General features: G+C 37.5%; 1 long non-coding RNA gene across 1 annotated transcript in view; it reads left to right on the top strand.

Annotated features, from left to right (window-relative positions):
• Positions 1-15,865, top strand: part of LOC307175251 — a 365,273-nt gene that overhangs the window by 176,907 nt on the left and 172,501 nt on the right. Inside the window, exon 2 of the long non-coding RNA XR_013824275.1 lies at positions 10,157-10,233. This is a non-coding gene — a long non-coding RNA (uncharacterized lncRNA). The remainder of the gene's footprint in view (positions 1-10,156; positions 10,234-15,865) is intronic.

Below are 15,865 nucleotides of genomic sequence, written 5' to 3' on the forward strand. Positions count from 1 at the left end.
ACTTTTATAGTGTGCTCTGAGGAATAAATAAAATGCTGGATGAAATGTGCTCATTATAGATTTCATCATAGAGTAAGTCCTGAAAGATGAACTCTTTTCTTTTCCATTATAATAATTTTATTACTATTATTGTTGTTAGAAAAAAGCAGGTGACAGTAGAAGCACCTAACCTAGTTTGAAGCCTGTGGGTATAAAGTATTTGGGCAAGCTTTTTGGAGGAGATGATGTCTAGTCTGGGTCATAATTTGCAGGGCTGCAAACAAGTCACTTAAATGACTGAACAAGCCTTCATCTGTTTAAATGGAGTTAATGAGTTCCACCTGGACATATACTGTACAGAGCAGTGCTCATTTCCTTCTCTCCTCTTCATCCTCATAGCAGTTTTTTTTTTTAAAGAAGATGTTGGGGGTAGGAGTTTATTAATTAATTAATTAATTAATTTTTGCTGTGTCGGGTCTTCGTTTCTGTGCGAGGGCTTTCTCTAGTTGCGGCGAGCGGGGGCCTCTCACTATCGCGGCCTCTCTTGTTGCGGAGCACAGGCTCCAGACGCGCAGGCTCAGTAGTTGTGGCTCACGGGCCCAGTTGCTCCGTGGCATGTGAGACCCTCCCAGACCAGGACTCGAACCCGTGTCCCCTGCATTAGCAGGCAGATTCTCAACCACTGCGCCACCAGGGAAGCCCTCTCACAGCAATTTTATATATATGGCCCATATCTGTACATGTCTGTCCAACTGTTCTGGCTAGATGCTAAAAGTGTTTTCCTTAAGCTTCCTGCTTAGACATTTAGAATACAGGATTGAAATGGAAATGTCAAAATAAACTGGAAATGAAATGTCTTATAAAACTAAGAGTCTGTTTTCAAGTCTGAATACTGTTCAGAATTTCTGAGGTCTCATGAAGATTAATTGCCTGGGGAGGTGAATGTATAGCTTCTGATAACAGACAGAATGCAGGTTATCACAGGTCTTGATAACTATTAGCGTGCAGATCACCCAAAAGGACATTGTGGAAATTAAACATTCACAATGCATTTTTTCCAAATCAGGACAAAATTCTGGACAAGGCAGATAGGGTTCTCAGATATCCATGGATGACAGAGATCAGCTATGTAATTGAGCATCTTTGATTCCTCATTCATATTGGCAAATGTTATTTTTCTCTAGTGAAAATGACAGAATACTTCCCACTGGGTGAGGTGAGATGAGTCTAAATGAAACCTATAATTCATATGATTATAGCCACTGCAAATGAAAGAATCTGATTTGCCAGGAAGCCTAATAATAGGCAAGACCGTGGGGGCAAAATAGCACAGATTAGTCAAACATTTTCTACATTTATGGAGAAAAATCTGTCTTTTATTTCTGCTCAGAGCCATGCAGAGAAGCTAATGTTTCCACTCAATCTATAATGCCCATCACCCCTACTTAGACACATATTTGCATAGATATGGTTCTCTCTTCTGAAGGCTGTTTGTGTTAATAATTCTGACAAAGTTTCCTTCTGTTCTTAGCTTTGTCTTTGATTCAAATTTGTTTTCTTGAACCTGATTAACGATTATTCTGCTACTCTCTTTTTTCCTGAGCACCCATACTGGAAGACAGTTTCTCTCTTTGGGCCTCCGTGACCTCATCTATAAAACATAGGTGACCAAGATTCCTTTTAAACTAACATCCCATGTTTCTCTTCTGTAATTCTCAAGGCAGCATTAGACACTGGTTTTCTTTTTATACTCAAAGCGCCTAGTTCCAAAATAACAAAAACCCCAAATAAATTTTATACCATAAATTTAAATACTTTTTTCTATAACAGTAGTCAGTACAAGGGCATATGTAGCTTTTCAAAATAATAACTGTCAGTTTGTTTAATGTGAGGCAGTTGAACCTATTTTTGGAGAACTAATTCTAAATGATTCGTTTTGAGATTTAAAAATAATATTATTTTCATTACTAATGACTTATTAAAACACTGTAATGAGCATAATTCCACAAATGCTGAATTTTAGAGAAGCTTGAAAAGACTCCCAGAAATTTAGAAGAATATTTGTTATTGTTTCAACTCATAGGTAATCCTTTAATATTTGATAAAAGCTATTTTTTAACTATGCCATATATTGTTATTCTGTTGTTCTTCTCCCTCTACCCCTTTTTAAAAATGAAATTGTTCAGTTTCTATTTTTCTGATTCTTCCTTCTTCTAATTTCTATTGCAGCTCCCCTGGCCATTCCCCAAATGAATTCTCTTTCTCCAAAACTTATCACAAATAGAATCTTTTCCAAGTTTATTGTCATTGTCATAAAAACGCAAGAAAGCTTTTATTTTGTTCTTTTTCCTGGGAGCTTAAAAAAGTCAACAGAAAATAATTAAAAAACGCAATCATTGGTTTTCCCAGGTAAAGGTTTTTCCTATATCTTCAATTGTTAGTGTCTCTAGTCTAAATAGGTATTCTTAAAACCAATTAAAATATTTTTAGGTTACAAGAGCTGTCTAAAACGCAATACTAGGGAGCACATCACTGAGTTGCTAGAATGTGTCAGGTGATTTTCTGGATGGACGACGTTACAGTTGTTATCATGTGTGTGATTATATTTTTCTGAGGAAGGTGTTATCTTCACTTCATAGGAAAATGATAAGGTAATAGAAGTCTGAGCACAGTTTCCAGGTTAAAGTCTTTAGTTATCTGGTAATCATTGGAATAGTGGAGAGGTATAATTTAAAGCCAGGTGTAAGAGACTCCAAAGCGCATGCATGGTCCATCAAGATCTTTGATCCTAAGAAGCCCAAGTATATCCGTGCAGTGAATTTAAGGAACTTTTAAATACTAAAGCTAAATATCTGTGGTGACTAAAAATTACTTTTTGGCCATCTAAAAATTTACCTCCAGCTCTTTTCTTAATAGGGGTGATTTATTTATGGGACAAAGAACTGTCAACCAATTATGTAAAGCATCCCAAGAATAGTGGTACAGGTGATGCCCTGAGTATGGTTTTAATGCAATGGTAGGGCCCAGAGACTATATCTTCACAAGACAAATATTTGTGCTTTTTTGAGGCTTGCAGGTTTCCCACGGCATTACTAAATTGCAAGCAAACCTTCTTCTCTTGCTCTTTACCTTCTAACAGGATTCTTTGATTAATCCAGTTTATCTCAACCATAGGAAGAACTCTCCTTTCCTCCAGATTATGATATGATCATCTACCATTTACTAGGGAAAAACAGAAACTCTGCCTCTCCCTCTAGCTACACAGATTTTGTTAAGTTTTACTTTCTGTAGTTTGTAAAATGAGCACCACTGTCTTGTTGCAGACATAAAGCTATACTTTTATGTTTGATGATTTGCTTTCTAAAACTCTCTCCCTTAAGCCCTCCAGAAGCAAGAGGAATAATTGCTACAGTTGAGTCTATGTAGACACAAAGTGTTTGAGAAAATACATAAGACTCTTTTATTGCAGAGATTATTATGAAAAGATAGTAGAGGAAGCAGTTTGAGACGTTTCAAGAAGGTACTCATAAGGTTGTTTCTGGGTAAACCAGGATTGAAGATCTGATTGACATATCTTTTGCTGACTTTAAGATTATGCCCTGGAATGATCTGAGGCATCCCTATTACGTGTCCTACAACTGAGCTGCATCATCTGTCATCTTTACCCAAAAGATGTAGGAAACCTATTTTAACTGAGTCATATGAAAGAAGATTCAGTAGCTGAACTACATTTTTGCACCCTATGTTTTGAAGAGAGATGGTTTTATTATAATCTCAGTAGAAGTGTGGTATGGCTTCTTCAAAACAGTTAATGGTTTCCCTTCAAACGTTGATAAGATGGTTGTAAAAGTGGCTTTGCTAAGAGCAGAGATCTGTAGCTATGTGCATTGAGTAGACCCTGAAATCATGCTTGGGTGAGTATCATGAAGAGCTGGGAGGGGCCCTTTGGCAGACTTTCCATAATATTGAAGCTAACCCAGCTTCTGTACCCTAAAACCAAATGAAATCTCAGAGACAGAGTTTTGGGTGAAGAAGAAAAGAATAGCTTTATTGCTTTGCCAGGAAAAGGGGGGCACAGCAGGCTAATGCCCTCAAAACTGTGTGTCCTGGGGCTTCCCTGGTGGTGCAGTGGTTGAGAGTCCGCCTGCCGATGCAGTACACATGGGTTCGTGCCCCGGTTTGGGAAGATCCCACATGCCGCGGAGCGGCTGGGCCCGTGAACCATGGCCGCTGAGCCTGCGCGTCCAGAGCCTGTGCCCCGCAACGGGAGAGGCCACAACAGTGAGAGGCCCGCGTACTGCAAAAAACAAAAAAAACCCTGTGTGTCCTGACCTGAAGAGGGTAATGAGGAGTTTTATAGTAATGGTTAAAGAGGGTGTGATTAACTTGTGGACATTCTTCTGATTGGTCGGTGGTGAGGTAATTGGGAGTTAGCATCATCAACCTTCTGGTTCCAACAGGTCTGGGGTCTCCGTGCTTGTGGGCAGCGTACCATTAACTTCTCCCACCTGGTGGGGATTTCAGTATCTGCAAAATAGCTCAAAGATACTGTTACATATATCCCTTGAGGGGGGAACCAGGACCCTGCCCCAAGGCTGCACTATTGTTTCTTGACTGTTCTCTGCCCTTCCCTAATTAGCAACTGTTTGAACCTGCCTGTTGGAATTCAGGGAAGGTCATGGAAGCTGAACAAAGCCTATTTACAGCTAACAGGAAAACAGAGGACACAGAAAGACTTTTGTGCCCAGAAGTCCCACAGGGTCCTGCACGGTTTCAATATATGTATGAACAGTGAAGGTTCTTTAAATTTTCCCACAAGGTTCACTCCAAAATTATAGACATCTATGAACTAAAAGCCATTGTAAATATGCGACCGTTTGCTTCAGGAAGTTTATTCAATTCTCCATTTCTTCCAGCCCTTGCTTTTCACTGTTACTTACCTTATAACATATCATCGGTTACCTTCATTTTCTTACCCTCATGGCTGAACTCTTGGCTTGCTCCTTCTACCCCATTCGAACTTGGGTGATTGGTTACTCAGACCCTGATTAGTACAGACTAGAAACCCCTACGTTGTATGAAAAGGGGAAACAGACATTTGTATCCTCATCTCATTTACTGACCCTGGTATGTGTAGGCTGTGAATCAGTTAGGCAACACAATTATAAAGTGTCCCATGGGAAGATTAAGCATATGCTCAGAGCCTCAAATGCATACAGTTAGTGAATATATATTTTTATTTTGCTATGGAAAGTGGCCCCACAAAACTGTAGGCAACTTCAACTCTAGCTAAGTAAAAATAAAACGTAGCTCAGCCAGTAATTCAGAATAGAGGATTTTGGCCAACATAAAGCACAGGATTATCAGACATCTGTGTGATCTCCATTTTGGGAGAAGAATGATTTTTTTTTTTTTTTTTAAGCAAAAGGGAAAATAATCCTCCCAAAGTCTTAACTGAGAGAAAAATGTTATCCAAATTCTAAAGGAGATGATTTCACTGTAGTCATACTGTCAAAAAATCAGATAAAGACCAAATCAACATTTTATTTTCTGTAAACAGAAAGAAGTACTTGGAATTTTAAAAATTTGATCTTAGAAGCAAAAACACTATATATATGTATGTATTCTTGAGGTATATCTCTGTTGACATGTATATCTACTAAATACTCCTAAAAATTGTTTTTAGATAAGGAAAGTAGGACTCAGAGAAGTTAAGCAACATACCTTGATTCTCATAGTTAAAAAGGTAGTTAGACATATTTTAAAATTAAACTCAAAACTTGAACTCAAGTCTACAAAGTTCCAAAAGCCACTTTCCACTCCACTGTATCATGTCTTCCTAATACAAAAGTTTTGTTGGAGAGTCTGTCAGAATTTTCCAGACCGTTTTAAGACATTTGATGAAAAGGACAATATAGCCAGTCACTTCCAAAAATAATCAAAAATCCATTTTTAGTGAACCAGCTAAATCACTGCCAAAAATAATGGTGTCCTTAACAGAGAAGGAAAGTCCAAAATGGCAGAGTGGTGAAGTATCCTTGGGATCCTCTGAACAGGTTGAATAACATCAGGTGCTTAAGCTATTTTGGCAAAATTGAAATGCAGTTGGATTTGCTTTCCCTTGAAATTAAATGTCCTTAATTTGTATTCTTTCATACTATTTAATTTCATGCTATTAAAATTAATAATAATAGTAATACTAACAAGAAGAAGAAGGAAATACTCCATGTAGCCACATAATAAACACTCCAAAACCCTCCACGGACTGGGGTAAAGAGAAGGACGTAAGTTGGGCAGGAATGATTTGAAATCACTGGATTTGGGGCACAGAAGCAATCTCCAATACACGCCAGGAACAGATGGTAATGATAAAATCAGTCTTCCAAACTGGTTGCATATAATTTCAGATTAGAAATCATTACTGTTCTGAGGGCAATAGGAAAGATATTTTGTAAGTTTTGTGTATTAGACTTAAAAGTCAGTACTGCAATTTCTACTTCATTGTTCCACCTCACCAATGTTAACGGGTGATCTAAGTAAAACTGGCTCATTTTGCTCTCACCGTAGAAATGGCCTGGTCTCCAGCACAGCGATACAAACAAATGGCCACATAATCATTCCAAGATTTTGAAAAAATCATGTGCATCTTTACTGAAGTTTTCCTTAAGGGGACTTCAAAGGGAAACTACACAACACAGCACACAGCAAACTGTCCTGAAAATTCTTTCTACTCAGTGACGTCCCCAAAGTTATGTCCATCATGAAACAGCTGCCTTGTAAGGCACAACTCTGCTAACTAAAGTCCCTAATCTCATATCAGGCTCCACTTATCACACTCTTTAGAGATGGCAGGTCCCTTAATACTTTCAACATTGCACGAAAATAGCACCATTCACTATGAATGAGGCATGGGAAGATCTTTGTCATTGCATTTCTTTTTAAATTTCATGATTGTGTACTTATTATAGTTTCTCTGTAATGGAAGCAGATGACATGACCACACAATATTTCCCTTATTTAGGGGGGATTCTATCCCCTAAATCTGCACTTTGCTCAGTGTCCTGACATCTCAGACCATTAACTTGATCCATTGAGATATGTGTCTATGACCATGAACCTTAACACTGCAACACAGGCAATCTCTGTTAATTATGTCCTCAGCAAAGAAGAAATACATTTAATGACCTGTGTGGAACCTATACTTTCGATCATATTTATATTCTGAGCAATACAAATTGAAGTTTGTATCTGTGTGTGTGGTAAAAAGATGCATAGTTTTAGTTATTTCTGTGTGGACTTGAAGCCATCGTACACAGGAAGGTTAAACAAAAGTAATACCATGGTAAGTGGTCCCATACCCAAATAGCACTGGCCATTTTCCTAGCCAGGCACCAAATAGCATATGGTACTTTCCTGTCATCTTTGTCTTATTTTCCTTCTCCTCCTCTCCTTCTGCTTTTTTAACTTGACCCAATAATGTCTAGGATTTCAAGAAAAGGTTGTAAAAACATTTATGAGGTTATTAAGAGAAATGTGACTACCATTGCTGCATTTATTCCTAGAGATGAATGAGGACTCTTGCAGGGCACACAGCAGTGCTGAAAACTTCTCAGTTGTTCACATTCCTCTTCTCCTGCTCTTTTCTTCAAAATGTTATTTGTTTATTTTAGGGTGGGAGGCACACAGGCATAGTCTTCTGTTTCTGAGTTAATGGAGAGAAAAGAAGCTGTGAATCCACAGCATGTAGTGCTAAAGAGGACATTTGGGAACCTCCCACCCCCTTTAGATAACAGAAGAGAGTGTTAAAGTTGAGAGAAATGAAATGGCTTATCCAGTGTCAAACAACAGGGCAGAGACTGTCTTTCCCTCTTACCACCATCCGACAGGTACCTAGCATACGCCTGGTACGTAATATGCGCTTCATATATGTTCACCTAGTGAATAAACTGATGAATGAATTTGTTAATGGCATAGCTGGTACCAGCACTCAGACTCTCTAATTCCTTCTATTTTTCCTTGTTTCAGTTCACTGTCGACAAAATTTCACTTGGGTTGTGATCCTCTTTCAATCCTCCTTGCAAATTAAGGAAACGGTCATGAGAGTAAGATGAAGGACAATAGAAAGTCGACAGTTTACACTTTGGGGAGGAATGATTGAGTGTGAAGCACAACTGTAGGAAAACTGCTCAAGACAAATGAAACTATTTGAAATTCAGAGACTTGCTAGACTTGAAACTTGGGTGAAGAGTTCAAAAAATGGTGAAACTGTGATACAGCAGAACCAATGATAGACGTTTATACTTCAGCAGTATACTCAAATCAAAGGCCATGTATGTGAGCTTCACTTAGCTTTACTGAGCACTAATTATCTTTGAAATCAGATCTTAAGTGAAATGCACAGTATCAGATGATCTAAATTCCTAGTATTTGGTATGTAATCAAAATATCAAATTGTAAAATATATGCATTATTTTATGTTTTATTACATATGCAAAATATATTAAACTTTTACAAATGAGTACACTTAAAATGCATGAACGTATTTTTAAAAAAACACTAGAAATGTTACCCTCTAGATAAAACTACTGTTAACATTTTCATTTATATACATCTACATTTTTCCCATGTCATTATATGCATCTGTGTTTTTACTTTTGAAAAATTAAAATGATAAAATATTAAATTTCTTTTTACCCTCCCTTGCTTAGGGCCCTTTCTCTCTTCTAATTTCACTGGTACATGAACTTGTTTTGTTAACGGTCAGCTGGTGTGGGAATACTAATGAACTAATTGTTCTTGTCCTGAAAAAGGCACAGATATTCTGAACTGTCATGCCTTCATAAAAATATATATTCTGCATGTAAATGTGTGTGTGTGTGGCTGCTCCATTTTTATTTCCAATTAAGCATTTCTAATGAAGTAGATATTAAAATGTTTTTGCAAGTTCAACATATAAAAAAGGGAGGTTAGGATTAAGAGTGAAAAGAGCTTAGAATTAAACATCTCCCCCTAGATCATAAAGTGAAAAATTTAGAGCTGAATGTGGTAGAATATTTATGACAAAGTAAGACTCCTTATTCCTAAATTGCTCAGTGATTTGGTCACAAAGCATCTTTCAAGGAAGGAAATGAATTCACTGATAAGTGATAGCAGAGTTTCAATCAGGGGCTATTGAGGCATGGGGGTGTAACTGGAAGAATCTATTTTGTCTTTAGAGCAAAATAGGAAAAATGAACATTTACTATATTTAGGAGACTATGTCAAATATTTTAGAGCTGGGCTGTCTAATATGATAGCTACTAGGCACATGAACCTATTTACATTTAAATTATTTAATAATAAATATAATAAAAGCTCAATTGCACTAGTGGTTTTTCAAGTGCTCAATAAGCCACCTGCAGCCGGTGGTCGCCATGTAGGAAAGTGTAGAGTTAAAATATTTCCTCACTGCAGAAAGTTCTACTGGACAGAAAGTTCTCTATTGAACATAAAACTCATATCCTCCATGGTATAGTTGGAGGAAGAAGGCATAAATACTTAAGGTTAAATGATAGTAGAAGAGCTTTCATAAGGTCATGAATGTTTAACTGCCAAAGGAATGCGAATGATGATTTTAGCTAAGGTGATGTCAATCCATGGAAGTCTGTAATCGAAGTTCAGTCATCACGGACCAGATGGCACTTGAAGTGGGCATCAGAGAAAATTTCGATTTGGAATAGGGAGAATAAGGTGAATTTTTTCAGACTTTAGATCCAAGGACAAAAAGGAGGGACTCACACTAAATATAAGATATTTGCCATTTTCTTGTCTGCTTGTGCTTATATTATGAATTTTTTGAATCTATGATGTCTTTCTGCAAATTTTTTAAGCCACAGACATTTTCTGAGGATTAGTAAAATGAGCTAAATTTTCTATTTTCTTAACTGGACAAACAGATTCATTAAGTTGCAAAATACCGAAAGTAAAAATTTTACGTTGCCTTTATTAAACCCAATGACTTTTAAAGTCACCTCTTCTATCAGGACATCTCTCATTGCATATGATGAGTATCCACAACAACAGTATCCAAAGCAGCAGCCACAAAAGCAATGTAAGGATGACTAAAGCTTACTTTTTTATTTTTTGATAAAAATAAATACAAATAAATTAATCCTAATATTTTCTTTCTTTATCCCAGTGAATTATCTTGTGCAACCCACGTTGAAGACTGCTAGAGAGATAGAATTGGAGTCATTGTCTCCACGCATAACTCAGGTAATCGTTTGCTTCCGTAAAATGGTGCATGTCATCTATACCATAGGAAGATTTAATTACCTTTCATGATAGCGCGGAAACCTGACATTGAATTGGCTTTCCTAAGAGCTCAGAGAAGCAAATGAAACATTGGATGAAATGATTGCATGTGAAACCTTTCTTCCAAGAGAACCAATTGCTATAATTGAAACATCTCACAATATTTGATTTTGCTTTTGCCCTATAACCAAATGTTTCAATTAAACTGATTTGTCTTAGCGTGGCTGAGATCATTTCCAACACTTTGTCTAAATTATCACAGGCTTCAGCCTGCAATCTCAAACTCAGACTTCAGAGGACACAGCCCAAGCTCTGGGTAGTTTGTGGACTGAATATAACAGGAATCTTTATCATTCCCATATGGGAGTTCTCATTAGTAACTATAAGCATTTTGTTTTCCTTACATTATACTTGAAACAGAAATTCTTCCACAGAGCGCTAATCAGCAACCGCAACCCCAAACAGAATTCCAAAGCAGTTTTTCTATTTAAAGAGGTGTCTGGTTTCACACATAGTAATGGAAGATAAAAACAGTCTTCCTGTTTGCATTTTGGGGCTATTCAAAATATTGAAATGTTGTATCTGCAGAGATGAAGTTCAGCTCTCTCTTCGGGACTCCTTATCTATGCTTCCCCTGAAGAATTAATGAGGACTAAGTTCAGATATATTTGTCCAGTTACTCTGAGTTCTGGAATTTTATCTGTTAGCTTAAATTAAAATTTAATCACCTGAGAATATTATGGAATACAGGGGATCCTAAACTGCATCTGGATTGTGAAGGAATAGTCCACTTCCCACGAACAGTCCTAATTTGGGTTTGTAGCACATCAATGACATGAAAGGACCTTAATGGAACGTGGTAGTCTGCATATTGACTGATACTCATTGTGGCCTGGCACCATGAATCACAGACTTTTAGAATTCAAAGAATGTAAAAGCGAAAACTATGTTCCCCTAGGTGACAATCTTAGTCCAGGGGAGGAGAAATGCCTTGGTTCAAGGTTACAAAGCTTTTTTAAAAGGGTGCCAAGACTAGAATCAAAATCCTAGGCACCTCAATCTTGTCAATATATCTCAAAGCCAGTTTGCATCCCAAATTTGGCATTAACACCTATTATAGCTGGTGACTCAGTTGGCTGAAAAAGTAGAGATTTCCCCCGCCTTCACCACAATTTAATAAACATAATTTAAATACAGTAAGGCTGCTTTTTCTGCGGGTTCTGCATCAGGATTGAATTCGATCCAGTTGGTTGAATCCGAGGATGTTGAATCCATGGACGTGGAAGGCCAACGACCATGGCATTTTGTATGAGGAACTTGAGCATCTGTGAATTTTGGTATCTTCTGGGGGTCCTCGAACCAAATCCCCTGCTGTTGCTGGAGGGATGACTGTGTAAAGCAGCTTGTCTGTGAATTGATTTTTGCCTTTAGCATAGTAGAGGTTTAAAAATGTCTGAAATGTGTATACATGCATTCTCCAAATGTTTATATGCTTTATGAGGCTAGGGACTGATTCCCTCGCAGAATCGGATGATTCTGCCCAGATTGTGCAAGTTTTTGTTCCGTGTAAGCGCTCAGACATTGCTCTTCAGGGAGGAAGAGCCTCAGTTCCTGAAGCCCAGAGTATCTACCACCCACCCCTACCCCTGTTCGTAAGATAATATCAAAGAAATTATAGTGGTTGGCATAAAATATCTGAGTGGTGGAGATTAAATCTGCTTTTGAATGGATGGCTTTGAAATTGTTCCTGTCTCTTTCTCTTCGTCTCTCCATCTCTGCTGTGAAATGTCAGAAGGTATTTTGGAGCTTGTACACATTTCGGTTCTCTGAGTTTGCGAGCCTAACCCTCATCTCCCGTGCTGCAAATCCAACCAAGCAAAGGTTGATCTTGTCATTGAAGTTTATAAAGATTCTTTGTCTGAGCTAGAACCTTTTGTCTTTAGTAAGTAAAGGTTCTGTGGAACAGCAGCCCTTAGATCTTCAGAACTATTTACCTAATGGTCAATACACTCAGGACAACTTTGTCATCCTTTTTTAAGGCTATACAGGATCTCCAACCTGGTCTCTTTCCTGGTAAATAATAATTTTGCTCTACTACGTGTACTTGACCAATTTTTCCCTGATTCCAGAGAGTGCTTGATAATTACCATCACCACAGCAGAGTGATCATTTGAAAGAGGAAAAACATAGGGGTAGAAGATTGTTGAGGCATAATTTTCAGCTGGCCAAACAAGATAAAAAGGTGGTTAGTTCCTAAATGTGAAGAGTGGTTAAAATCTAAGCAAACAGGAAAAGTTATTTTTGAAATAACCGAAATAAACTAATACCATAGAAGGCATATTTTCTTGTTTTATTCTATGGTTTCTGTGTCATCATTAGTTGACTCATAGAATGTGATTTCCTGACTGGTCATCTAAATAATTTAATCACCAAGGATAAGCAAAGGATCTGTAACTGAAGGTTGTCAAATATAATAGGAAAAACTATTAGCTAAAATAATCTTAGGTCATGCCAAAAAATCAAATGAAGTTATTTTAAAAGGTAACTCTAATTTCTGTATTGATGTTATTCTTCACATGAATATACCTTCTTTTTTCTTTTTTTTTTTTTCTGCCCTGTTTGGAGTAGCTTTAACATTAAAACTACTTTCATCAAGTCCATCGAATTCAAGCTGCATCAGGGTTTTATGGATCTCGTTATAGCCCCAAACAAACATGAACAAAATATTTTTCTCCAAAAGCAAAAATAACTAGTTGCCTTGATAAGGGACCCTTGTTTCTTAAAGTCTGACAATGCAGCAGGGATTAGCATGGTTAGTCTTCCTTGCAAACCAAATACTTTATTTGTGAAGAAAAACCCTATGCAAAATTCTGGTGAGACAAAGAAGTAATGATTATTAGTTTGTAGTTTTGGTTGAACAGATGTTGATGGAAGGAAAGCTCAGCTGCTGGAGTTTTTAGCATTAATATTTTCCGAAGTTGTAAGAAAATCGAAGGTATTCTGACCATGTTAACAAAGTACAAAATTGGTAGGGGGCTGAAAGACAAAATTAAGAAAAAAATAATTTTCTCCAGGCTTTTCTGATTTTTTTAAATGAAAATTTTAAATTGAAGTACAGTTGATTTACAATATTACATTGGTTTCTGATGTACAGCATAGTGATTTTGTATTTTTTACAGATTATGCTCCATTAAAAATTATTACAAAGGGCTTCCCTGGTGGCGCAGTGGTTGAGAGTCCGCCTGCCGATGCAGGGGACACGGGTTTGTGCCCCGGTCCGGGAAGATCCCACATGCCGCGGAGCGGCTGGGCCCGCGAGCCATGGCCGCTGAGCCTGTCCGCCCGGAGCCTGTGCTCCGCAACGGGTTAGGCCACGGCAGTGAGAGGCCCGTGTACAGGGAAAAAAAAAAAAAATTACAAAATAAGGGCTTTAATTCCCTGTTCTGTACAATATATCCTTGCTGCTTATCTATTTTATACATAGTAGTCTGTATCTCTTAATCCTATACCACTAATTTTCCTCTCCCTGCTTCCCTCTCCCCTTTGGTTACTACTAGTTTGTTTTCTATGTCTGTGAGTTTGTTTCTCTTTTGCATATATATTCATTTGCATTATTTTTTAGACTCCATGTATAAGTGGTATCATACAGTATTTATCCTTCTGTGTCTGAATTATTTCACTTAGATTGCTTCCATATCTTAGCTATTATAAATAGTGCTGTTGTGAATATTGGGGTGCATGTATCTTTTTGAGTTAGTGTTTTGGTTGTTTCTGGATATATACCCAGGAGTGGAATTGCTGGATTCTATGGTAGTTCTATTTTTTAGTTTTTTGATTACCCTCCATACTGTTCTCCATAGTGGCTGCACTAATTTACATTCCCACCAACAGTCAGTGTACAAGAGTTCCCTTTTTATCATATCTTCTCCAACATTTGTTACTGGTAGAGTTTTTGATGATAGCTGTTCTGACAGGTGTGAGGTAATATCTCGTTGTTTTGATTCACACTTCTTTAATAACTAATAATGTTGAGCATCGTTTAATGTGCCTGTTGGCCATCTGTCTTCTTTGGGAAAATGTCTGTTCAGGTTTTCTGCCCATTTTTTGATTGAGTTGTTTTTTGATTCTGATTTTAATATTTGTAAGTCATTACTACATTTGTAAAAATCGCTATGGAGAATAAAACAAGGAAACAAAGTTCTAGAAACATAGTGGATGGAAAAACTAATTAACCCTCATATATATATTCTTTCATTTGTTGTCTCATCTGATTTCTGTGTAATATAGAAAGTCAGTAATACCTATTACCATTTTACAGTCTGGAAACTAAGGTCTCAGAGAAGCTGAGGTCATTTATTGAATGGATGTTGTAGCCAAAAGCAAGAATGAAAATATACTAACATGAAAAATTATCTTTCAGTCTGGTATAATCCAATATCAACCCTTCTAATTATTAGCATTGAATTCCAATTCATTTGTTATCAAATTCAATCAAGAAATTCATTGGGAGCCTCCCATTGGCTGGTGCAATGTTAGGGGTTAGAAGTAAAGTGAAAGACAGCTCTGTCTTTAGTGACCACAGAGTTTAGTGAGGGAGGAAGACAAGAAAAGCAACGAGTGCAAAACATGGGAATATAGAGCAGTAAGCAAACAGTGCCACTGGAGCAAAAATTCATTCCTTAATTCCTTAATGGGTAATGATTAAGTACCATGTAGCAGACACTGTACAAAGTGACTCTTTGTGCTCTGGTTGTAAATGTAGCCATCAATATTGGTTCACTAGTGTACTTCTCAGCATTCTAATTAGAGACTCCCAGAAGTAGAAAGATCTCAATTAGGAAAGGGGGTGGAGACTAACTTTTATTGAGCATCTACTCTATGCCCTCCTTATTTCACACAGAAGAAAACCAAGGATAAGATCACAGAAAATATCAGTGACAGAACCAGCATGATTCTGAATGCACTCAGGCATGACCCTGGTCCTAGAGGACACTGGGTTCAGTTAACTTGCTTGGAAAACAATAGTAGGAACAGCTTCACTGGCTACTGTAAAGCACCCACTGACCACCAGCTGGCTATGCAAATATCCCCACAGTCTCTAGCACCGATGGGATTTTAGTGAATGCCAGAAAGAAATCAAAGAATCAAGATGTTAAAAACAAACAAAAAACCCTGATAAATTCACACACAGACTTCAAACACAGTAAACTTGCAATGATCAGTCACCTTTCACCCATAGAGGAATTCATGGCATTAGGTTCTGTACGTTCCTGGGGTTATTATGTACCAACAAGTAGAATTTGAGAATTCTGGGAAGAGGGGCTCTGGTATTAAAGAAGTATACACTCTAGGAGATTGTTTTTCTGGCTGACAGCCCTGGGAGATTTACTGGGACTTTGGTGAGGAACGGGGGATTAAGTTAAAACTTTTTCAAGGAGCCTCAGATGTTACAATAGAGATTTCTAGATCTCTGCAGGCTAATTCCATGTGAAATATAACAATAGAATAAGTCCAGAGGCTTTTCTAAGTACTAACCCTGTAAGACACCAGTCTGGGCTTTAGGAGAATCTTGCATTCTTCCCGGTGTTAGTTT

Source organism: Stenella coeruleoalba (genome assembly GCF_951394435.1).
Source record: "Stenella coeruleoalba genome assembly, chromosome: 16".
Taxonomy (NCBI): domain Eukaryota; kingdom Metazoa; phylum Chordata; class Mammalia; order Artiodactyla; family Delphinidae; genus Stenella; species Stenella coeruleoalba.